This window comes from Giraffa tippelskirchi, chromosome 8 (assembly GCF_054371585.1).
Source record: "Giraffa tippelskirchi isolate mGirTip1 chromosome 8, T2T-mGirTip1v1.2.pri, whole genome shotgun sequence".
NCBI classification, from domain to species: Eukaryota; Metazoa; Chordata; class Mammalia; order Artiodactyla; family Giraffidae; genus Giraffa; species Giraffa tippelskirchi.
This window is the reverse complement of record NC_137282.1, coordinates 42,913,337-42,938,240: the sequence shown is the minus strand read 5'-3', so window position 1 is coordinate 42,938,240 and position 24,904 is coordinate 42,913,337. Positions and strand designations below refer to the sequence as shown.

The 24,904-nt window shown below is 35.5% G+C and overlaps 2 long non-coding RNA genes across 5 annotated transcripts in view; one reads left to right on the top strand and one right to left on the bottom strand.

Moving 5' to 3' along the window:
* Position 1: 1 nt before the first annotated feature.
* LOC145516431 (uncharacterized) lies at positions 2-16,862 on the bottom strand. The gene is made up of 2 exons (XR_014061386.1): positions 16,639-16,862; positions 2-2,104 (listed from the first exon to the last, which is right to left on the bottom strand). It is a non-coding gene; the product is annotated as an uncharacterized LOC145516431 (long non-coding RNA).
* LOC145516428 (uncharacterized) overlaps positions 16,854-24,904 on the top strand; it is a 372,999-nt gene continuing 364,948 nt past the window's right edge. The window contains exon 1 of one of the 4 annotated variants that reach the window (XR_014061382.1): positions 16,854-17,412. This is a non-coding gene — a long non-coding RNA (uncharacterized LOC145516428). The remainder of the gene's footprint in view (positions 17,413-24,904) is intronic. The other 3 variants (XR_014061381.1, XR_014061383.1, XR_014061384.1) reach the window with 3 other exon arrangements.

Sequence of the window (24,904 nt, the reverse complement as noted above, 5' to 3'; positions counted from 1 at the left end):
GTTAATAGTCCTAAAGCTTTTAATATATTTCATGAACTTCTAGTGATTACTCAGATTAATGTGGTTACATGAGTCACTTTGTTTACTTATCAGTACATAATACCACATATTTCAAAAATAATAATTTTCCTACATTCAAGCAACTAAACATCAATTTAGAAAGTGCAATAAAGATAAAACAAATGAATGTCTTTATATTCTAGGACTCAGAAATTTTACATTAATAAAAGAAATATGATAGTTAATGTAACCAATAATAGATAAGTAACAACTTTAGTCATTTCTGACTGAAGTCATATGGGTAGATTAATGGCATTTTTGGTATTTGTAGTCGTGCATCTTAACAAAAAGTGGAGAAAGCTCCATTTAAAAATAAGGAAATAGATATCTTTTTTGTTACTATCCCAAATAGACATAAACTTTTTCCAATTACTGTATGTGAAACTCAAAAGGAGATGGAATAAAGTAGTTGGCTGATGTCCTTGGGGCTTAAGGTCTTTATTTAAAATGAAAATCAATAAACTACTGCTCATCTCCTTTCAATTTTAATCCCTTTCATTTTTATTCCTTTAGTTCATAAAACAGCATGGAACTTCAAACCCACATTGTGGTAAATATTAATAGAGAATGTTTTTAAAAAGCTGTTTGCTCTCAAAATTTTATACATATGACTTCTGCTTTATATAAAGTTCACTGAGTTTCATATCATTAAGTCTAGAATAACAACACCTACAATAATTATTTTTACTTAACTAATAACCCATAATTTTGAACAAACAGTAATATGTTAGAAAGTAGTCACTTTATGACTATGTACGCACTATATGTGGAATTTAAACAAGATAAGTGTTGCCGTTACAATCAGATCCGGTAAAGTAACTGCCTAGCATCAGCACCAGACAGATGATTTCCACTCATTTCTATGTTTCAAAATTGAGTAAATTTAAAGTTAAATTTTAATCCAGAACCTTATATACAAGGGATCCTGAGGAATATATTTTTACAATTCTATGAGAGCCAGTATTCCATATTTTACATGGGTCAAATTATACACATAATTTCCTGCAACTGGGAAACTGGAGCTATCATTACTTATTGGTCTTTTATCTTGAACAGTTTAGATCATTAACAGAAATATCCTCCAATCTCCTACTATGACAGTTGGGTCCTGTGTGGAGAAGAGAATTCGTTTCCTCATTTTTCAAAGGTACATCATTCCCATTTTTATCACAGCACATTGCTACTGTTATTCTCAGAGGCTTCAGATATTCCAGGAGACAGAATTCTGTTTGGCTTAGTAGAGGAGCTTTTCCTCACTCAACTGTGCAAGATTTAAGTCAGAAGATAACAGTCAACTTTGATGCTCTTTCAAATTTTCTTTCCCACTGCCACACTTTCCTTATCTGCATTTTCTGTGTAGCATCATGACTTCAACTCCTGAAACATAACTTTATTCTATGCAAACTAGTTTACACACACACACACACAAACACACACACACCAGGTTTAGATACATCACCTCATTGTTATTTGCTCTTTTTCCTTATTGTTCATGGTCATCTAGTACGATCTGAGGACACAGACACCTCTAATATTCATCAAATATAGAACAAATGTTTTATTTTCTATCATGTTTCATTGCTTAAGGATGATCTGAATGAAGAAAGAGCTGTATAAAATATCTGCTTTGTCACCCTGCACTCAGGTATCTTCAAAATTTTTCTTGATGAAACGGCCACTCTGCAATACTAGTGAGTGAATCTGCAACACAGATGTGGACTATAAATGAGAAGTAATCCATATACACTTGCAAAATCAGTTGGGAGAAGGCAATGGCACCCCACTCCAGTACTCTTGCCTGGAAAATCCCATGGACGGTGGAGCCTGGTGGGCTGCAGTCCATGGGGTCGCGAAGAGTCAGACACGACTGAGCAACTTAACTTTCACTTTTCACTTTCAAGCATTGGAGAAGGAAATGGCAACCCACTCCAGTGTTCTTGCCTGGAGAATCCCAGTGATGGAGGAGCCTGGTAGGCTGCCATCTATGGGGTCGCACAGAGTTGGACACGACTGAAGCGACTTAGCAGTAGCAGTCTAATCAGAGCTATAACAAAAGAAGGGTATGTTATTTTGAAAAACTTTAACAGTAGACTTTTTAATAAGATATTATTAATTATATTTTTGATATATGTCTAAACTGTCAGGTGTGCTTTAATATTTAACATGCACATTTAAATGCGTTTAATTGTTAGAGCTGAGATTTGTTTTGTAAATATGCATATACATACAATATATGATAAATATACATATAATTGCCATAAGCTTTAACTTTTTAATACATTTTGTGATATGTTCAATGGGAATTTACAGAAAATAATATTACTTTATAACAAAATAGGAATTCAATAGCATACTGAACAAAATAGGTACAATTGAGCATTTAAATTTAATACCATTATACTGCATATGAACTTTAGCATCAGCAGTTTCATATTTAAAATTTCATTTTGAGTTGTCCTCACTAGAGATATTAATATCTATTAAATAAATATGTATGACTTTTATTTTTTCCAGCTTATTATGGGATAATATTGGGAGCAACTTCCATAAAATCTCTGCATAAGATCTGATATCCTGGTTCATAAACTAATAATTACATTTTCCCACAATTTCTCTAGCAATTTGCTAACAATTCTTTACATTGATTAAAAAAAAAAATCAAACCAAAGAGTCAAATGGCATTTGAGTTAACTGATGAAGCCATATTTCTTTTTCTTTTTGACTGTATTCTCCCTTTGTGGCAAAGATTACTTCTCTTAGGATGATTAGGCTCTTAGAATTATTTAGAGATAAATAGTCATTAGTAAAACCACACACTATACATATTTAATTTCCAAAAGAAAATCTCAGAAGTATGTCTTAGCCTTTTCATGATATTTTTGAAATATTTGATTCACTAATTTTAATGTCATTTAATTTGAATAATTCTAAATTTTATTACATATGCTCTAATTACTTCACTGAAAATTATTATATTTTCAACTATGCAAGTGCTTTAATAGAGCTCAAAAATGTCCATATTAATATATATCATATACACTAATATAGAAAAGAGGCAGATAATATAAATATCCTTGAACCAATGAAACCACTCACAGTGTTTAAATCAGCATTCTTTTTCTAAGTAGTCTTTAAGGATTTCATCTAATAATAGAATTTGCAACTGAACTTGAAATTCAGAGTTTGTTATTTTGCAAGTAGTCCATTTACTCCTTCCTAAAACTATAATCATAGGGTTTAACTCTTAAAGAATTTTGGATTACAACTATCAAACTCATCTGCAAATCATTTCATTGCTTTATTGTTCCCCTTCATTTAATTAAGATTCTCTTGAGTTTAATTAGGTTTAAAGCATAGTGATTATAGAAAGACTATGCTGTTTAATGCACAGATTCTCCCAAGTGGTCTTTACAAATTCCTCAACTTTATTTAGTGGATATTCATTCACCTTGCTAATTACTGAAAGAAAACCACTCAAATCACATTCCCTACTGATGGTTGGTTAGTAATATCATCCTATTATAGAAAAAACAGCATTATTAAGCTAAGAAATTTGTAAAGCTTACAAAAGAATTATTCAATATTTTTATGGAAATGCAGTACTACCCTACTCACCTTGTACTTATACTCTTGTCCAAGTATAAAATCATTTTCTTGCTATATACTTTCAGAAAAACAAATTAAACAAATGAACTAAACATAAATAGCCTAGAAAATTATAATTACTTTATGAAAAATCTACATTCACGAACTCTATATTTTCATATTTCAAATATACATGAAAAAGTTTAATCTCATGTCTCAATTTTTTTCAAATGGAAGTACACTGGAGAATTGGTATGAATTGGTATGAATATGTCCAGTAAATACAACTCATAAATTCTGATTTTTGCACAGGCTATTTTTAACCATTCTTCATATATCTAGTTAACTGTTTTGCTTCTTTGGGCTTCTCTTTTCATAAAATCCTGCAGTAATGTGTCTTAAGTATTAAGATTACCTAACTCTTCTGGGACACATAATTCTATCTAAAAAAATAAAGAGTTGTAGACCCTGATGGTAAATACAATATTATTTAATAAATTATGGAAACTTTATTCACTAGTTTATTCTTTGAATAAATGTTAATAATGATGACATAATGGTAAAGCAATTTTTCCCCTTCATACAGCTTCTAGCCACATAAGACACAAAAAATTCTATGAATTAATTCTACAAACTAATGTATAGATAAGAAACAATTTATGGATAAGTGCTATGGAGGAAAATAACGATTACCAAATAAACAGTAGGCACAGGATGGTCAGGGGAGGCCTCTCTGTACAAGTGGCACTGGAACAGAATTTAGGGTAAGCTTTGGAGAAATAAGATAAGCTGTTTGAATAACTCAGTTCAGTTCAGTCGCTCAGTTGTGTCCAACACTTTGCAACTTCATGGATGCAGCATGCCAAGCTTCCCTGTCCATCACCAACTGCAGAGCTTGCTCAAACTCATGTCCATTAAGTCAGAGATGCCATCCAACCATCTCATCCTCTGGTGTCCCCTTCTCCTCCTGCCTTGGATCCTTCCCATCATCAGGGTCATTTCCAATGAGTCAGTTCTTCACATCAGATGGCCAAAGTATTGGAGCTTCAGCATTAGTCCTTCCAATGAATATTGAGGACTGATTTCCTTTAGGATTGACTGGTTTGATCACCTTGCAGTTCAAGGGAGTCTCAAGAGTCTTCTCTAACACCACAGTTTAAAAGCATCAATGCTTTGGTGCTAAGCTTTCGTTATAGTCCAAGTCTGATCCATACATGACTACTGGAAAAACCATAGCTTTGACTAAATGGACCTTTGCTGGCAAAGTAATATCTCTGCTTTTTAATATGCCATCTAGGATGGTCATAACTTTTCTTCCAAGGAGCAAGCATCTTTTAATGTCATGGCTCTAGTCATCATCTGCAGGGATTCTGGAGCACTCAAAAATAAAGTCTGTCACTATTTCCACTGTTTCTCCATCTACTTGCCATGGAGTTGATGGGACTGGATGGCATGATCTTAGTTTTTGAATGTTGAGTTTTAAGCCAGCTTTTTCATTCTCCTCTTTAAACTTCATCAAGAGGCTCTTTAGCTCTTCTTTGCTTTCTGCCATAAGGTGGTGTCATCCTCATATCTGAGGTTACTGATATTTCTCCCAGCAATCTCGATTCCAGCTTGTGTTCATCCAGCCCAGCATTTCCCATGATGTACTCTAAATATAAGTTAAATAGACAGGGTGACAATATACAGCCTTGACGTACTCCTTTCCTGATTTGGAACCAGTCTGTTGCTTCATGTCCAGTACTAACTGTTGCTTCCTGACCTGCATTTCTCGGATTTCTCAGAAAGCAGGTCAGGTGGTTTGGTATTCCCAACTCTTTAAGAATTTTACACAGTTTGTTTTGAATCCATACAATCAAAGGCTTTGGCATAGTCAATAAAACAGAAATAGATGTTTTTCTGGAACTCTCTTGATTTTTTGATGAGCCAACAGATGTTGGCAATTTGATCTCTGGTTCCTCTGCCTTTTCTAAATCTAGCTTGAACATTTGGAAGATCACGGTTTATGTACTGTTGAAGCCTGGCTTGGAGAATTTTGAGCATTACTTTACTAGCATGTGAGATGAGTGCAATTGTGCAGTAGTTTCAACATTCTTTGGCATTGCCTTTCTTTAGGATTGGAATGAAAACTGACCTTTTCCAGTCCTGTGGCCACTGCTGAGTTTTCCAAATTTGCTGACATATCGAGTGCAGCACTTTCACAGCATCCTCTTTTAGGATTTGAAATAGCTCAACTGGAATTCCATCACCTCAACTCGCTTTGTTCATAGTGATGCTTCCTAAGGCCCACTTGCCTTTGCATTCTAAGCTGTCTGGCCCTAGTTGAGTGATCACACCATTGTGGCTATCTGGGTCATGAAGGTCCTTTTTATATAGTTCTGCATATTCTAGCCACATCGTCTTAATATCTTCTGCTTCTGTTAGGTCCATACTGTTTCTGTTTTATTGTGCTCATCTTTGTGCATGAAACATTCCCTTGTTATTTCTAACTTTCTTGAAGAGATCTCTAATCTTTCCCATTCTATTGTGTTCCTCTGTTTCTTTACATTGATCCCTGAGGACGACTTTATCTCTCCTTGCTATTCTTTAGAACTCTGTTTTCAAATGTGTATATCTTTCCTTTTCTCCTTTGCCTTTAGCTTCTCTTCTTTTCTCAGCTATTTGAAAGCCCTCCTCAAACAACCATTTTGCCTCTTGGCATTTCTTTTTCTTGGGGAGGGTTTTGATCTCTTCTTCCTGTACAATGTCACTAACCTCTGTCCATAGTTCTTCAGGCACTCTGCCTATTACATCAAATCCCCTGAATCTGTTTGTCACTTCAACTGAATAATCGTAAGGGATTTGATTTAGGTCATACCTGAATGGTCCAGTGGTTTTCCTTACTTTCTTCAATTTAAGTCTGAATTTTCCAGTAAGAAGTTCATGATGAACAAAGGGATATGAAATGCAGAGGTCCTAAACAAGAGTGGTGTAACCAACGAGAAACAGTAAGAATTATAAGATTGTAGAGAGAAAGAAGGGGAGAGGTGATTGAGGTACAGTCAAGGACACAGTAGTTTGGGCTGTAGGGGCTAGGGAAGGAAGGATACTGCAAAGCTTACTGATAATGAGAAAGATTTTGAGCTTTACTGTGAATTCAATGAAGAGTATTTGAAAATGTTGGTCAAAATGACTGTGATCTGATTTATGTGCAAAGTGTTACTGTGCTTTCTGCAAGTAAAGACATCTGAGTGCCTATAATAGTCTGGGAACTGTTCAGGGATCTAGTAACACAATCCAGCCAAGGTTGTGATGACAGTCATGGCTTCTATTTGAGCAGTGCAGTCTCTGACAAAAACTCCACCTGGTACAGAGGTATCAGGGGTTGGAATGTGGGCCACAAATGCCTTGATTTTCCATTCCAGTCACACTCCAGTCACCTCCCAGGGCTTCCCTTTAACCAAATATAATTATGAGCCAGAAAGCAGGGGTTTCAGAAGGATGAAACCCATGGGAATAACCTTTGAAGGGCATCTGATAGAGCAGAGAAGATGGATGGTGGATCTGGAAATGTAAGTGGAGATTATCTGGCACAATGACTGCTAACTATATGCTTCATGAGGATAGAACCATGAAGTCATTATAAACCATTATATTCTCAGCTCCAAAGACTATGTATTATGATAAATAGGTTATGCCAGAAAACTCTAATTTCTGTGTTTGACACTGTACTCTTCCTATCCCTCTACCCAAACCCCTATTCTTTGAGAAGCAGTGACAGACTTTCCTTGGGCTCCAAAATCACTGCAGATGGTGCTGCAGCCATGAAATTAAAAGATGCTGCTCCTTGGAAGGAAAGTTATGACAAACCTATGAAAAAAAGCAGAGACATTACTTTGCTGACAAAGGTTTGTCTAGTCAAAACTATGGTTTGTCCAGTAGTCATGTATGGAATTTAGAGTTGGACCATAAAGAAGGCAGACAGCCAACGAATTGATGCTTTTGATCTCTGGTGTTGGAGAAGACTCTCGAGAGTACCTTGAACTCCAAGCACATCAATCCAGTCAATCCTAAAGGAAACCAGTCCTGAATATACATTGGAAGGACTGATGCTGAAGCTAAAGCTTCAATACTTTGGCCTCCTCATGTGAAGCGCTGACTCACTGGAAAAGACCCTGATGCTGGGAAAGTCTGATGGTAGGAGGTGAATGGGATGACAGAGGATGAGACACTTAGATGGCATCACTGACCTAATGGATATGAGTTTGAGCAAGCTCCAGGAGATGGTGAAGGACAGGGAAGTCTGGCATGCTGCAGTTCATGGGGTTGCAAAGAGTAAGACACGACTGAGCAACTAAACAATAACAAATAAATGTCACTTCTATTTGAAGCTGACCTCACTTCTGTCTCCTTTTTCCCTTCTCCACATCACCCAAGACCTCTCTATGTGGAAACAGAGTATATTTTTGCTCTGTTTTTAAATATAGCCTCACATTTCCATTTTATTATGTACCCCTCGGCATGCTACAGGGTATTTCTTTAAAGGAAATTTGGTTTGAAGCCTATATCTGAGCCCTTTAAGAGGTGAAAAAACTTAAATTTTAATTTTTGAATTTTCAGGACCTAATACAATTAACTGAATAGGGTAGCAGAAACTCGATAAATATCCAATGAATTATGTGTGTATTATTGAAATGAACAAATGAAACTGAATGTATATAAAATGGTATTTAAAAAGCTCAGGACCTTGTATATCCATATCCTACTACTGATTCAGTTTATAACATTCTTTGCTATTTCTTTTAGATATTTAGCAATCTAGCACATTCTCAAGAGGATTCAACTCCATTCTTTACCTGCAGAACATTTTCAAATTAAAGTTTTCCTGCTTATTTGATATTCTTGCCTCTTTGCCCTGGTCCATCCCATGTGACTATGAGGCTGCTTTTAGGGAATGTGGTATGATTGATTGTTTTTATTATACATAGCAAGTATCCTCCCACATACATATGCTACTACCTGAGGAAAAGCCAAGTGACTAAAATAGGCACAAATTTGTTACTCTAAAAAGTCACCATATATAATGGATAAAATTGGAAGTGAAATTATCTATGAAGACAAGGCAATCAAGATTTTTGACAAGTACTAAATGCCAATAAATAAAATAAAAGAAGCACTTAAATTGTAAAATCATTTAGTTCATATTCCAGAATAATGCCACCAAGAGAATTACATGTCGCAAAGGTTATTTGTATTATCTATTCTCAGATACCAATCAAATAAATTTAAAGAGAACAATCTTTATAATCAAAAAAGTCAAATATTTAGTAAGCCACTGGGATTTTCATTATCCAAATATCTGGGTATGTTGATACTTGTGGTTTTTTACAGCTCAAAGTATTTAGGATGGGAACAAAACAAAGTAACTAACGATTATATAAAGTTTAACACATAAGATTCCTGATAAAATTAAATGCCTTTATTATACACTTTTGAAAAATCTTAGTTTCAAGTTTTATATTATAGTCATTGAAAAGCTTAGAATGATGATTTCCCTGGAAAACTTTAAATAGAATGTCTATAGTATAAATTAAGTAGTCATATCATATCATTGGACCCCAAGACAGATTTGGTTCTGACCAGACAGTCACACATCAACTCAAACTTGAGTTTTACTTTCTTCACTCCCAAGGGAAGCAAATTAAAAAAGGAAAACTTCATAGTTCCTACCTAGAAGAGTCAGTATTTAGATTAAACATAATATATTTGATTTCTACTAATATAATGACTAATATTAAACACAAAATAAATGTGTATTTCAAGATAACTAATTTCTTCAGAGGTTGAATTATATTTTCTTAGATTAATATTTTTCTCTATTATTTTCAGACATCTTTCTAAGTCTGATATTTACACTATTTTTGTCTCCCCTTTCCATTTTCAAATATAAGCCAAACAGTAATAACTTTGTTCATTTGAGTGAACAATCTAGATTTATATTTAAATAAACAGGGAAGAACAAATCTGACTCCATATTGGATCTGTTTCTTTTACTTTAACCTTTGCATTCTGTTGCTTTTGCTACAAGTTAAGAACATGACCTATACAGCCTGAAATATAAAGGATGGCACATTGTCAAGGCTCTGACATTTAAGGCTCTGAAAGCAAAACACTTTTCCATTCAGAGATAAAAAGTTGTAGAATAGTTACATTGGTAATCTGGAATCAAATACTTTCTTGGTTACTGTGGTTAAACAGCAAAATATCCAGTGAAGTAAAGGGATGGACAGTGATTTTGAAGATAATATGTTTATTTTGTGGAGCACTAATCCAAAGACTGAAGAAGAAATGTCTACGCAAGTATGCATGTTGGAGAGACTGATGCAAAAAACTCGATTATCTCTAGATTACAGGAATGTAGTTCTGCACTTCTTAAAAAACCTGCCTGTGATGTAGGAGATTCTGGTTCGATTCCTGGGTTGGGAAGATCCCCTGGACAAGGGATAGGCTACCCACTCCAGTATTCTTGGGCTTCCCTGGTGGTTCAGATGGTAAAGAATCTGCCTGGAATGTGGGAGACCTGGGTTCAATCCCTGGGTTGGGAAGATCCACTAGAGAAGGGAAAGGTTACCCCCTCCAATACTCTTGCTGGAGAATTCCACAGACAGAGGAACCTGGCAGGCTACAGTCCCTGGGGTCCAAAGAGTCAGACACAACTGAGCGACTTTCATTTTCACTTTTTTTCACTTTATATATAACAAGAGTAAACAGGATACTTATGCTCTCATCCAAACTAAACCAGGAATAACTAGAACACCCTAACCACTTCTTCTAACAGGGAGCAAGGAGAACACACCTCAGTCAGTCACTCAGTTGTGCCCGACTCTTTGCGACCCCATGGACTGCAGCATACCATGCTTCCCTGTCCATCACCAACTCCCTGAGCTTACTCAGACTCATTTCCATAGAGTCAGCGATGCCATCCAACCATCTCATCCTCCATCATTCCCTTTTCTTCCTGCCTTCAATCTTTCCAAACATCAGGGTCTTTTCCAATGAGTCAGTTCTATGCATCTGGTGGCCAAAGTATTGGGAGTTTCATCTTCAGCATCAGTCCTTCCAATGAATATTCAGCACTGATTTCCTTTAGGATGGACTGGTTGTATCTCCTTGTAGTCCAAGGGACTCTGAATAGTCTTCTCCAACACCACACTTCAAAAGCATCAATTCTTCTGTGCTCAGCTTTCTTTATAGTCCACCTCTCACTTCATACATGACTACTTTAAAAACCATAGGTTTGACTAGACAGACCTTTGTCAGCAAAGTAATGTCTCTGCTTTTTAATATGCTGTCTAGGTTGGTCATAGATTTTCTTCTAAGAAGCAAGCATCTTTTAATTTCATGGCTGCAGTCACCATCTGCAGTAATTTTGGAGCCTAAAGTGGTAATACCGGGAACCTGACAAATTGCAAGGCAGCAGGCAATAGAAATTGCAATTATATGTGTATGGGCCACCAGGAGGCTGATAAGAATAATCTCCATGCCATGCCTACCCTCAAAAACCAACTGTATCTGTGTAGTAAGTACAGCAATAGTACATAAGTAGAATATCTACATGGTAAGTTATTTTAAGTATTGCAATTATTATCAGAGGCCCATATAGTCAAAGCTATTGTTTTTCCAGTAGTCATGTATGGATATTAGAGTTGGACCATAAAGAAAGCTGAGCACTGAAGAATTGATACTTTTGAACTGTGGTGTTGGAGAAGACTATTCAGAGTCCTTTGGACTGCAGGGACATCAAACTAGTCAGCCCTAAAGGAAATCAGCCCTGAATACTCATTGAAAGGACTGATACTGCAGCTGAAGCGCCAATACTTTGGCCACCTGACAGGAAAATCTAACTCACTGGAAAAGAGCCTGATGCTGGGAAAGGTTGGAGGGCAAGAGGAAAAGGGGACAACAGAGGATGAGATGGTTGGATGGCATCACCAACTCAATGGACATGAATTTGAGCAAGCTCCGGGAGATGGTGAAGGACAGGGAAGTCTGGTTTGTTGCAGTCCATCAGGTCAGAAAGAGTGGGACACGACTGAGCGACTAAACAACAATGACATTATTATATACATCACGCATCTTTACAGTTATTGTAAGTATCATAATAATACCAACCTCACTTGTAAGGGTTCAGTATATAATTCTCTTTGCAACATTACATAACACTTAGATGTTGAATCACCTTAACCCTAGGAGATTATATAGAACTTATGCCTAAAAATCATACTTCATCATTCCAAGTAAACATAATACTGCTCATACACAAGGAGAAAATCAATTCTCTTCACTACCTGGAAAAAGCCTTCTCTAAATAATCACCTATGTACAGCTTGAGTTCATAAGTCAAAAGGAAATAGATGAAATCCTGAGACTTTGTTAAGTTCCCTGATCTTAAAGTTCAAGAACCTAACAGGACTCAACTTTCTTTAAAAACTGAGAGCATGTATAAATCATTGGAAGCTCAAGTATTTATATGTTATCCTTAGAGTCAGTGAAGGTATAAAAGTGAAAATTATAACAGCAGTCTTGTGGTTTGGTTGAATTGAGTAAAATGTATTTTTAAACTTTATATATAGAATCATTAGATAAACTAAAATTTTAGCACGTTTATATAGTATGAATACAAATACTCCTGATTTCTCATTCTCAGAAAATATAAATAGGAAAAACTGAGCATGCTGAAAACTACTGTTTTAGGTAAAGCATCTTGCCCTTTAACTCTGTCTTTAATGATCATCAACTGCCATTACAGTAAACAAAGCACGTGTGTATTTTGACAAGGTCTTTTGCACTACTATGTTGCAACATGTATAACTGAACTTCTCTTTGATTTTTTAAAATTAGTTCAGCATCTTCTTATATGCAGTCTTAGCTTCATAAAGTTCATATATTTTAATCATAAAATTAATAGATTTAAGTAAAATGGCACAAATGACTAGCAGTGGAAGGTATTAAAACTGTACATTGAGTATGTTTTGTTCTTCTGCTTTTTCCCACATGATAAGAGGCTATTTCTCCACCACTTCACTCTTCATAACTGCCAATTGACTTATTCTAACTGGTAAAATGTGAGCAGAATTGATATGTATCCCTTCCTGGCTGAAAGTGTTATAGGCAGTGGCTTTGCTGGCACATTGCTTCCCATCTCATGGAAGCATTGCAGAGATTAAAATATCTTTATTCTGCTTTCTTGAGTGACTTTGGTAATCAAAGACACTTCTTCCCCTTAACTCCTCCTGCACCAACATTAAGTAGATGTTTAGTATGCTAGAGAACTAAATTTTATCGGGTAACTTCATGAAATTTCAGAGTGGTTTGTTAGCAGAGTATATCATAATTCATCTTGTCTAAAATAGACATTGGTACCTAGAAGTCAGGTGTTCCTATAACAACAGCAATTGGCTAAGAAACTCTTGAAGTCTTGAAGAATGGTGACCAATATAATGCGCTGGCTTTATATTTGGTAAAACTGTCACTAGCAATAACTAGGAAAGCAAGTAATGTACTTAATAAACTTGGTAGACCTACAGAATGAGACTGGAGAGTAGGAAATTATTAGTTGGTGTTTGTTTCTGTGCCTGGCAAGATATTTCTAGCAGGAGATATGTGCTCAAAATAATTGGGTCATTTGAAACTAGGAAGAACAAGACTAGCATGGAGGCACATGATTCAGGAGTTACAGAACAAGAAAAGGAAAATAATTTTTGCAAAATTCAGTAAAATATAAAACTGAATAATTTTTGGAGAGTCAGATTCATAACCAATGATTAAATTAAAACTATGACTTCACACACATTAAAATTCCTGTATTAATGATGGTGACATATTCAATTCTTTTATTTGAAAAATATGGTGCAGAGAAAAAAGTGATTTTTCCATGGAAGTCTGAAAGACCCAAGTTACCTAAAATTAAGTCACAAGATGTAAAGACATAATACCTAAAAAGACATCAAATATCTAGAAAGTAATTCTAGCAAACACATGTGGGCATGGGTATAGGCTCTGAAGACAAACTGGAATCAAATAAGTTGTTGATAAAGTTTCTTACCAATGCAAAGTGGCTTTCACAGAAAAATATTAACAGCAAACAATTAATAAATAAATAAAACCAAGCAGCCAAACAGATGAAAATCATATGTAAATGTATAATTATTAAAACATCCATGGACACCAAGCACCTAGAAGCAGAAAGTAGGCTTGAGAAATCTGCTCAGAAAATAAGCAGGTCCTATTCTCTAATGCTCATTTCAGGTAAGTTTAAGGTGGATAGAAAATAAAGAATTTCTCAGAGGGTGGTGTCAACAGTATGGAGGGAAAACACTAGACAGCCTCTTCCAGACAAAAGAATTAAACCTGAAGAGGAGCTACCAGTTACGGGTATTTAATACTAAACAGTACCTCCTCACTAGGATTTCTAGTTTCTACGAACCAATGATTGTGATGTGTCCTGCTCCTGTTCTTTTTTGTTTAAATTAAAAAAAAAAAAAATTGTGTTTGGAAACAGGAAGTGCAGATACTTATCTTTTTTGTTCATGTGTATCCAAGTCAAAAAGAGCAACATCCACTCAACATCAGAAACAAGAAACTTGATTAAAAAATGGAAAGAGGACTTGAATAAACATTTTTCAACAGAAACAACACAGAGGCCACAGAAAAGATACTCTGTCTCATTAATCACCATCATCATGTGTGCTCAGCCACTCAGTCGTGTCTGACTCTTGTGACCCCGTGGTCTGAAGCCTGTCAGGCTCCTCTGTCTGTGGGATTTCCCAAGCAAGAATATTGGAATGGGTTACCATTTCCTATTCCAGGGGATCTTCCCCACCCAGGGATCGAACCTGTGTCCCCATCATTAACAGGCAGATTCCTTACCACTATACCACTTAGAAAGCTCTCATTAATCACCAAGGAAATACAAATAATGACCACAATGAGGTATCATCTTACATTTGTAAGAATGGATATTATCCAAAAGACAACAAAATAACAGATGTTGGCCAGGATGTAGTGAAAAGGAAATCCTCATGCACTGTTGTTGAGAATGTAAACTGGTGCAGCAACTATGGAAAACAAGGAGAGTCCTCAGAAAATTAAAAATAGAACTACTACACAATCAAACAATTCCAAGTCTGTGTATTCATCCAGACAAAACAAAAACACTAATTATAAAAGATATTTGCACTCCTATGTTCACTGCAGTGTTATTTACAATAGCCAAGATATGGAAGCAAACTAAATCCCCATCAATAGATAAATGGACAGAAAAGATGTGGTATACACACACACACACACACACACACACACACACACACGGATGCTACTCATCCGTAAAGAAGAATGAAATCTTGCCATTTTTGACAACATGGACAGACCTAGAGGGTATAACTATAAATGAAATAAATCATACAAAGTCAACTATTGTGTGATTTTGCTTATAGGATCTAAAATCTAAAAGACAAAACGAATAAACAAGGGAAAAAAACAGTTTTTTAAGATACAGAGAACAGGCAGTTGCCAAAGTGAGAGGGATGGGAGAGGAAAGAAATAGATGAGGGAGATTAGCAGGTACCAACTTTCCGTTGCAAAATAAATGAGTCATATATGTGAAATGTACAGTATAGAGAATATAATCAATAATTATGCAATATTGTTATATAGTGACAGTAACTAGACATTGTGGTAATTGTTTAGAAAGGTACATAAATATGGAATACCTATGTTGTATAACAGTTACTAGTGCAGTGCTGTTGATCAACTATATTTCAAAAGCAAAGCAAACAAACTCATAGGAAAAAAATCAGATTTGTTTTACCAGGGGCAGGGGTAGGGGCAAGGAGAATTAGATGAAGGCAGTTCAATGGTACAAACTTTCAGTTATAAGATAAATAAGTACTAGGGATCATGCTCAACACAATAAATATAACATTGTCATATGTTATATATGAAAGTTGTTGAGAGTAAATCCTAAGATTTCTCATCAAAAGGAAAATTTTTATTTTATTTTTAAATAGTGTATATGAGATGATAAATGTTCACTAAACCTACTATAATAATCATTTCATGATGTACATAAGTCAAGTAATCATGCTGGATGCCTTAAACTTATATGGTGCTGTATGTCAATTACTGTGTATCTCAATAAAACTGGGACAAAAATGAAAATCTCACAAGAAAGAAGAGATACATCAAGACACGACACATTATTTTCCCTGATATAAAAACTATGCACTTTCTGAGTTTGACCACCTTAGTGGATGGAAAGGGCACTCTGGGGCGGGGGGTGTAAGTACACAATATCTTTGCAGGATAAATTTAAAAACCATGTGGCTTGATTTGCAAATGAAGTTTGAGTGGAAATTATATATTTATATTACTTCTGTCCTGAACCTTAGGGCCACTGTCTGACTTGCCTGTTCCTGGTTCCTTTCCATTAGAAAGTGATCATTAAAGTAATCAAGGATGCACTTACTGAGGGCCACTTTCGATTTTTTTTTTGCATTATTTCAAAATAAATGCATAGGATGATTAACTGTCTTATAAAAGGTCGCTACTAAGTCACTTCAGTCGTGTCCGACTCTGTGCGACCCCATAGACGGCAGCCCACCAGGCTCCGCCGTCCCTGGGATTCTCCAGGCAAGAATACTGGAGTGGGTTGCCATTTCCTTCTCCAGTGCATGAAAGGGAAAAGTGAAAGTGAAGTCGCTCAGTCGTGTCCGACTCTTAGCGACCCCATGGACTGTAGCCTACCAGGCTCCTCCGTCCATGGGATTTTCCAGGCAAGAGTACTGGAGTGGGGTGCCATTGCCTTCTCCGTATAAAAGGTTGAGGCAATTTCAAATCCCAGATTCAGTTTCTATGTAAAAAGATTTAACTTTAGGTAGCACGATTTCATGTCTACTTTTAATTCTGAATATTCCTGAAACTAGAAACAGCCAGCTATTGAAACAACACACTCACCGTCCGTGGACCCACAGCCTCCAACTCAGAGGCCAGCATGCTGCAGGCCGCAGGTACTGCAGGGCCCGAGAGCTGTGGTCACTGGTTCCGACAGCGTGGAGAGAGCCCAGCATCCTGGTCGTCTTCTCCCTCTGGTACCTTCAGAAAGCCGAGCACAAACCCAGCCTGGGGCATCGCGGCCAGGCTGGGAGGAGGGAACCGGAAGGACTCCTTCAGGTGTGTGTAGTCCTTCCTGTGATTCCGGGGCGGCTGCTGGCGGCGAGCATCTGAGGTGGAGGCCTACCCAGTGCCTCAGCCGTCTGCTTGGCAGGCCAAGAGGAGGAGGAGGAGGAGGGATAAAGGAGGCTCATGACTGTGGTAGCTCCTGCCCAAGATGGTGAGAGCTGCATGAGGCTTCTGGCCTGGCCACCGTCACGAGCAGCACCTGGTGGGAGCTGACATTGAGCGGACCTGCTGACAGGTGGGGTCCACGCCAGAGTCCAGGCCACCTGCAGGTGCCGGCTTGCCACGCTCCTCTTGTTCTTCCTGGTGATGGTGCGAGTACACGGACAGCAGCTCCTGCTAGCTGGCTGTGCAGGGCAGCAGTTCTGGCAGCTCTTTGAAGTTCTGGAATTTCTCCCCAGCAGACACGTCCCAGCCACTCTTGTAATACTGAGCCTTGTCTGAACTCCCGTAAAACACTCCAACATGCTAAGTGGCCCTTGTTGCTCGGCAGAAGTCCTCGGTGGAACGAAGGAGCTTCAGGTTCCTCTCCGGGAAGTTCTCGAGGACCAGGTAGGCCTGTGACCCCAGTGTTGGCTAGGGGCTTTCGTGGTCTATTTTCATATTGCATCCCTTAGGTATATGACAGGTACTGTTGCTACTACAGGGTGTTGTACCCATTGCACTGATATACTAATGTCATATATACATATGTGTATTACTATATGTTTATATTCATATAAAGTATATGATATGCATATTGTAAATATAATACAAATATATGCATTGTACATAATAATATGAATAGTATGGCATAATACATAACTTATATATAATGGGATCCCAAAGAGTTGGACACGACTGAGTGACTGAATAACAGCAAGCGTGCAATTTTATATATGTGTGTGTTATGCATATGTATGTAGTTATGTACAACCAAGTATACAGACTTCTTCCATGATCCAGATAGAAATTCATGCTGTACTATAATATGGTATATGGGGTACACTGCACTGATGTGCTTAGTCAATCAGCCGTGTCCAACTCTTTGCGACCCCATGGACTATAGCCCACCAGGCTCCTCTGTCCATGGGGATTCTCCTGGCAAGAATACAAGAGTGGGTTGCCATGCCCTCCTCCAGGAGATCTTCCTGACCCAGGGTCTGTGGGGTCCATTGATATTACACAATAAGCTTGTTCACGATTTATTGATTGACAATATATTGTTTATTATTTGACTCTATGCATTAGAGTAACTTTAAGCAAATCTCAAATTCTCTAAGCCTCAAAGTGCCTGTTCTAAAATTGAAGAAAATAATGCTTGCCCTTCCTGTCTGTATGTGATGATGCATATGAAATCTTTTCTTTTATTTTTAATGTTATAAAAATAGTATTTGTGGTAGAATCATTTATTGAGAAGAATAAGAATGTGTAAAAAGTAAAATTTTGCAAAGGATCACTTAAGTTTTAAAGAATTCCAAATTGCAATCATATTTTTGAAAGAACATTTTCCTAAACTTCATAATCTGACTTTATAATATTTCTGTCATAAATTCTCTAAATCTGGGCAATTTGAAAACCAGTCATTTCATCTTTTAATTTGACAGAGACTTCCAAAATGGAAAGAAAAAGAGAATGTTGCAAAATAATTGCATATACAAATATTTGACACATATTTTTTAAAAAGGTAGAATTTAAATCTTTATTTCCAGATACAAAAAACATATTTAAAAAGGAGTACATAAATTTGAGTTGAGTGTCATTATGTAACAATCTTCTAGTGATCATGGTATAGTTTTTTTTCTTTAACCAGATTTACTGTGCAAGAAATACTTACATGTATATTATAATATTTAGAGTTGTTCTCAGTACTGATACTATAATATTAGCTACTGTGTTGTAATATTATTACCTGTACATCTGACACTATTGCCTCCCCAGGAATTTTTTTTTTAATTTTTGCAGAGAGATATTTTCCTAGTTTGATTTATTTTTTACTCAAATACATTCATTAAGCATTCTTTATGTCATGTCTAAAACAACCAGTCTTTTTGTTCTCTAAATTTTAGATGTGCAATTCTAATGTATAGGTCTCAAATTATTAATAATTTACAGAATTAATCTTAAAATATGTATTCATATATTATATGTGCATGTGTTATGCACATGTATATAGAATATTGTGGGTTATATATAGTATGTTTTGTATTGTCAAGAATTCAGAAATAAGAGAAGTAAAACCAGGAAATCACCAAAGTATAATTAATAGTAAAAGTTTATCATTCATACACCAAAACATCAGCTGGACAACTGGGAGCACTCAAACCAATGCATGGAATGAGGTTCTGGGATATATTGTTATAAAGTAGTTTTTATGGTAAGAAGACAGTGACTATTTACTCTTTACAATGATTGTTTATGATATTAGAATTTTCAGTGATCTAAGGAGTAGTTTATAGGGTAACATTTTTAAAAAAAGTGTTTAAAAGTCAAGTTCAATTTTAGTCACATGGATAAAATTATCAAATATTTGCATATTAATTTAAAAGATTATTTAATATTTGGCAGCACAGGCATTGTGAAATGTTTTTTTTCTAAGTAGAGTGACAAAGATAGTGAGAGAATATTACATTGTTAGGAAGCATTAACATAGAAATCATTAATATGATTTTAGAAATTTTAAAGGAATAGAGGATTTCTATTAAAGAAAGATCTCATTCTGATTCTTAATCTACTGCCTGATTTTTTTCCCCTTATAATATGTAGAGAGAAGTTTAATTTTCTTGGTAACTCTTGTAATTGACTATCTGGATTGCAGTAGATTACACCTCTCTAATCAAGGCAGATTACTGTTTTTGTGACCTTGAATAGTTTATTTGACTCTCTGTAACTATTTCTCTTGAACTGGAAAATTATTTAAGTAGAACCTCAGTGCCAAACAGATGCTACCTTGGCTTGAATTGTTTTGGGTAAATTATAAAATAGTAATTAATATCTAAGAGCCAGTGCCCAGAAATTATGCAGAGTTATCCATTAAGTCTGACATAAACAAAATCAATTTTCATTAAATATGTTAATTCCAAACAGCATCACTATCAAAGCTTTCCCAATGCCTGAGTAGGCAGTATGCCTTATTTTCCAAATCAAACAAACCATTTTTCATTATTTGTTTTGATTATCTTCAATATGGCCCTTACTAATTATGTTGAGAACAGGTGCATTTATGTTGCTAAAGAAACCAAACTAACAGTCTGAATATAAACCTTTTATGTGCCATGTGGTACAGTTATTTCATAGAGATACACAGTGGGAAATATTCTACTAACAGAGTCCTTAATGTCATCATAGGCCAAACCAGGAGTAAAAAAGGGGCAGAAAAATTGTAAATTATGATTTCTAGTAGTATCTTTTAGTTGAGTCAATAGATGGTAATATTTGTAGATATTCTAGAATTTTTAGAATAAAACTATTGATTATCTAGGATTTTTTCTTACTCCACATTTTTGCTTTCTCCAGAAAAACATATTTTAACAGTAATATTATAATTTCAGGATTTACTTAAATATGTTTGGATATTCTGCATAATTAATTGAATTTTCTTATTTTTAAAAATAGGATACGTATGCAAACAAGTAAGTTGAGATTTTGTGACCTTAATAATTGGATTCAGGAATTTTTTAATTATTGATTTGAATCAAAGTAGTCATTCATCTATCAGGTGTTCATAATCATTATTAATAACATGTAATCATTATAACAGCTATATAAACTTCTGTAATTATTTTTACATCTTAAAATGGAGGAAAACAAAGCTTGCCAAAGCAAAGTAATTTGTCCAAGGTCAAACACTTAGAAAAATAGTTGCAAGAAGTTCAAGTCTGTTTCAAAACAGTAGAGTCTACATTCTACACATATATGTTCTTCAGAGCTGTATAATATTACATATCAGTAAATATTGAATATCATACAGCAAGTAAAGATTCCTGGAGCAGATGTTAATGTTTTTGTAAATCTTATTTTTAATCTCTTAACATGATGCCAGTTATAATTTATTTTACATTAGAAATGCTCAATGTTAAACTTACACTATAAACTGTAGTAATTATTAGTTAGGATAATTACAAGAAAACATATCCAAGTCTTAATTATGTAGTATATGTAAAGACAAGTATTATCAAATAACAGGAAAAAATGAGCACGTGAAACCCCATTGCCCTACTTATTTCGGTTCTCTCTCCTTCATATAAATAATGTGCCATTCCAGTAACCTAATTAATTTATAGTTTATAGTTTATTTCATTTTTTGTTCAAAGTTGGAATTGTAGTAACTACTGTGTTGTAAAAGCATGTTTATTTAGTCAATGAGGTGAGTCTGTGTGCTATTAATGTACCCTACTTAGCTCAAGTGAATGATTTAGACAACTTATTTAAAAAAAAAGGTATAGCCATTGTTTACTTTATCTTTGTGAAGTAGTCAAAGTAAGCCAAGGGCAGTTAAGAGCCTGAGTCACTCAGAAGCCCAAATGAAATATTTCATCTAAAAAATTAATATAATGTGGCTATTTGGCTTCAATTTATTAGCTAAATAATGTTCAAGTTGAATACATTTTGTTTGTAATCACATAGAATCAATTAGCTTTAGCCCATAATTTATATAATATTATAATTATGCAGTCTTAATAAATTTCTAAAACTTTTGAAATAATGATGACCGATTTTATTGAAATAGCATATTTAAAAGCAGAGACATTACTTTGCCAACAAAGGTCTGTCTAGTCAAGGCTATGATTTTTCCAGTAGTCATGTAGGGATGTGGGAGTTGGACGGTGAAGAAAGCTGAGTGCCAAAGAATTGATGCTTTTGAACTGTGGTGTTGGAGAAGACTCTTGAGAGTCCCTTGGACTGCAAGGAGATCCAACCAGTCCATCCTAAAGGAGATCAGTCCTGGGTGTTCATTGGAAGGACTGATGTTGAAGCTGAAACTCCAATACTTTGACCACCTCATGCGAAGAGTTGACTCATTGGAAAAGACCCTAATGCTGGGAAGGATTGGGGGCAGGAGGAGAAGGGGATGACAGGGGATGAAATGGCTGGGTGGCATCACCAACTCGATGGACATGGGTTTGGGTAGACTCCGGGAGTTGGTGATGGACAGGGAGGCCTGGTGTGCTGCGATTCATGGGGTCGCAAAGAGTCGGACACAACTGAGTGACTGAACTGAACTGAAAGATTTACAAATTAACATTTTTAAAAAAACATTTGCACTTTTGAAGTTTAGGAATTAGATTTTCTGCAGTCGGCACATTGTGAAGCATTCATCTAAAATCATAATATCATAGTGAAAAATAATTAGACGATTTGAGAGATGGACAACCAAAAGGAAACTGAAATGGTTTTAAGACTAGATGATTAACTATGGAATCATTTGCAAATATGAGTTGAGTAGGCTTTATGACACCTTCAGGCAAAGGATCTTCTCTAGGATGATTCTGAATAAAAATATACAGAAGCTGAGAAAATGTAAACAGAGAAGTTGAACTTTGATCCATACCATTTAAAGAAGAAATCAGCTGTTATTTGAGAAAGAACTGCTGGTAGATTCACATTATAGTGAAACTGGTAGAGAATAAATGGGAATCTGTGGGTCATTAAAAACTACTCTCCTCTAAGCACCTGTTTCTGTGTTTAAATAATCTTTTATTCCTTTATTAATTCAACAATTATTAACTAAACACACACTCTACTTAAGTTTTGCTGCTAAGCACTGGAATAAGTAAGGCAGACCTGATTGCATATTTTATGAAGCTCTTTGTCTGACTGGGAATACAGCCAAGAAACAAATAATGACGTGTGCTTATGAACTAACTAGTGCAATTAAATGTAATATAAGGCTGAGGGACTATATGATCATGTCTACATTAAGAGTTAAGGAAGCATCCTTAAGAAATGATGATAAGCAAAAATCTGAAATATGTATATAAATTGTCAATCAAAGAAAATATATTTCTGGTCATTGAAAGTGCATTTTCAAGATCCAGAGTGTCAGGAGAGAAGATGTCCATACCATTGGAATAAAGTATGTTAAGTGAAATGAAAGTAAGGCTGGGAAGTAGGAAGGGCCAAATTACTGAGAGATATGTAGGTCGCTAAGTTACAGTTGAAGGTAACAAAGGATGAATATTTTTAAAATTTGACTTTTAAAACTAACTTTTTCTGTATATGGACATTGAATTATATTGTGCAGGAACATTACTTGGCAGAAAATTTCACCCCACCTCAATGGAGGGATGCTACCAAGTGGACATGGTAGACAAAGAAACTTAATTTTTTTCCACTGTGTTAATTATTTGCATTCCAAGCATTTGGAACGGTGTTTGGAACATAGTACTCAGCAAATATTTGTTGAATGAATATTTCAAATATTTGAAAGTGAACTAATGAGTGAATGAGTGATAGAGTTTATTCAGATTGTCAATTGGGGATATGCACACATACACCATTTACACACTGACATTGTTAAATATGGATATAGAGATGATAGCAAGTTATTATAAATGCAGTGTGATGAAGAGATGACATGGTAATGAACTTGGTATGAAATAATAATTGATATAGTAGGAGTAATTAGTATCCCATTAGGTCTCTGTTTTTCTGAGATATCCTCTTTCAATGTTTACCTGATGTCTCCTGGAAGAGTTGGAACTATTTTTTTTTTCATTTTTTATTAGATATTTTAAAGTTATTAAAATTAATTGTTATAATTAATTCTATTTGTCAACATGTCTGGGCCATGGTATCCAGAAATTTGGTCTGACATTTTTCTGGATATTTCTATGAGTGTGTTTTGATGAGATATACATTGAAATCTGTGAATTTTAAGTAATGCAAATTACTTTCTATAGTGAGTGGGCCTCAGTCAATCAATTGAAGGCCTGAGTAGCACAAAGGGCTGATGTTCCTAGTAAGAAGAGGGAATGTTTCAGTAGATTACCCTTGAACTTGAACTGCAACTCTTTCCTGAGTCTATAGCTTGTAGGCCTCCCCCAACAGATTCTGCACTCAACTAAGACTCCACAGTTAAATGAGCTTATTTTTAAAAGTAAATATTTCTCCGTATATGTGTATAGATGGCCCCTCACTTATGATGGTTCAACTTGCAATTTTTCAACTTTTTGATGGTACAAAAGCAATATGTGTTCATTAGAAACCTTACTTCAACTTTGAATTTTGATCTTTCCCCAGCTAGCAATATGTCACAGGACACTCTATTGTGATGCTGGACTGTGGCAGCAAGTCGCAGCTCCCACCAAACCATATGATCACTAGGGTAAACAACCAATACACTTAACAACCATCCAGTCAATACATCCATACTATTTTTCAGTTTTAATACAGTATTTGATACATAACATGAGATATTCAACAGTCTGTGATAAAATAGGCTTCGTATTATAGGATTTTGCCCAACTGTAGGCTAATGTGTTCTGAATACATTTAAAGTAGGTTATGCTTAGTCCTGATGTTTAGAAGATTAGGTGTATAAAGTACATTTTGGACTCAAGATAGTTTCGACTTGCAGTGGGTTTATCGGGGTGTAACCTTATCATAAGTTATGGAAAATCTGTATATATATTTTATTGATGTGTTTCATTGTAAATTACTTGCTAATATACCAATATAACTTCAGATACCAGAAGCCCTTATCACTTTAAAATGAGGTCACATTTGTGTTTATGTGTATTATTAAATATAAGAAGGCAAACAGTGTGTGATATAGCAATCCTTCCATGCAGCAGATACTCAAAGAATGTTGGAAGGAGAAATGTCAATTGAAGTCAGGATCCTAAAAAAAAAAAGTTAGTAAGAAACACATGGAAGATTACACTGACATTGGTGTTCAAATTCTGCCCCAGCAAAACTACAGGTGGTTTTTTTAGTACCGTTGTACTATTTTTTTTTTTTTTTTATAGTATCTCAATCGTATCCAAGTCTTTGCAACCCCATGGACTGTAGTCTGCCAGGCTCCTATGTCCATGAAATTCTCCAGGCAATAATACTGGAATGG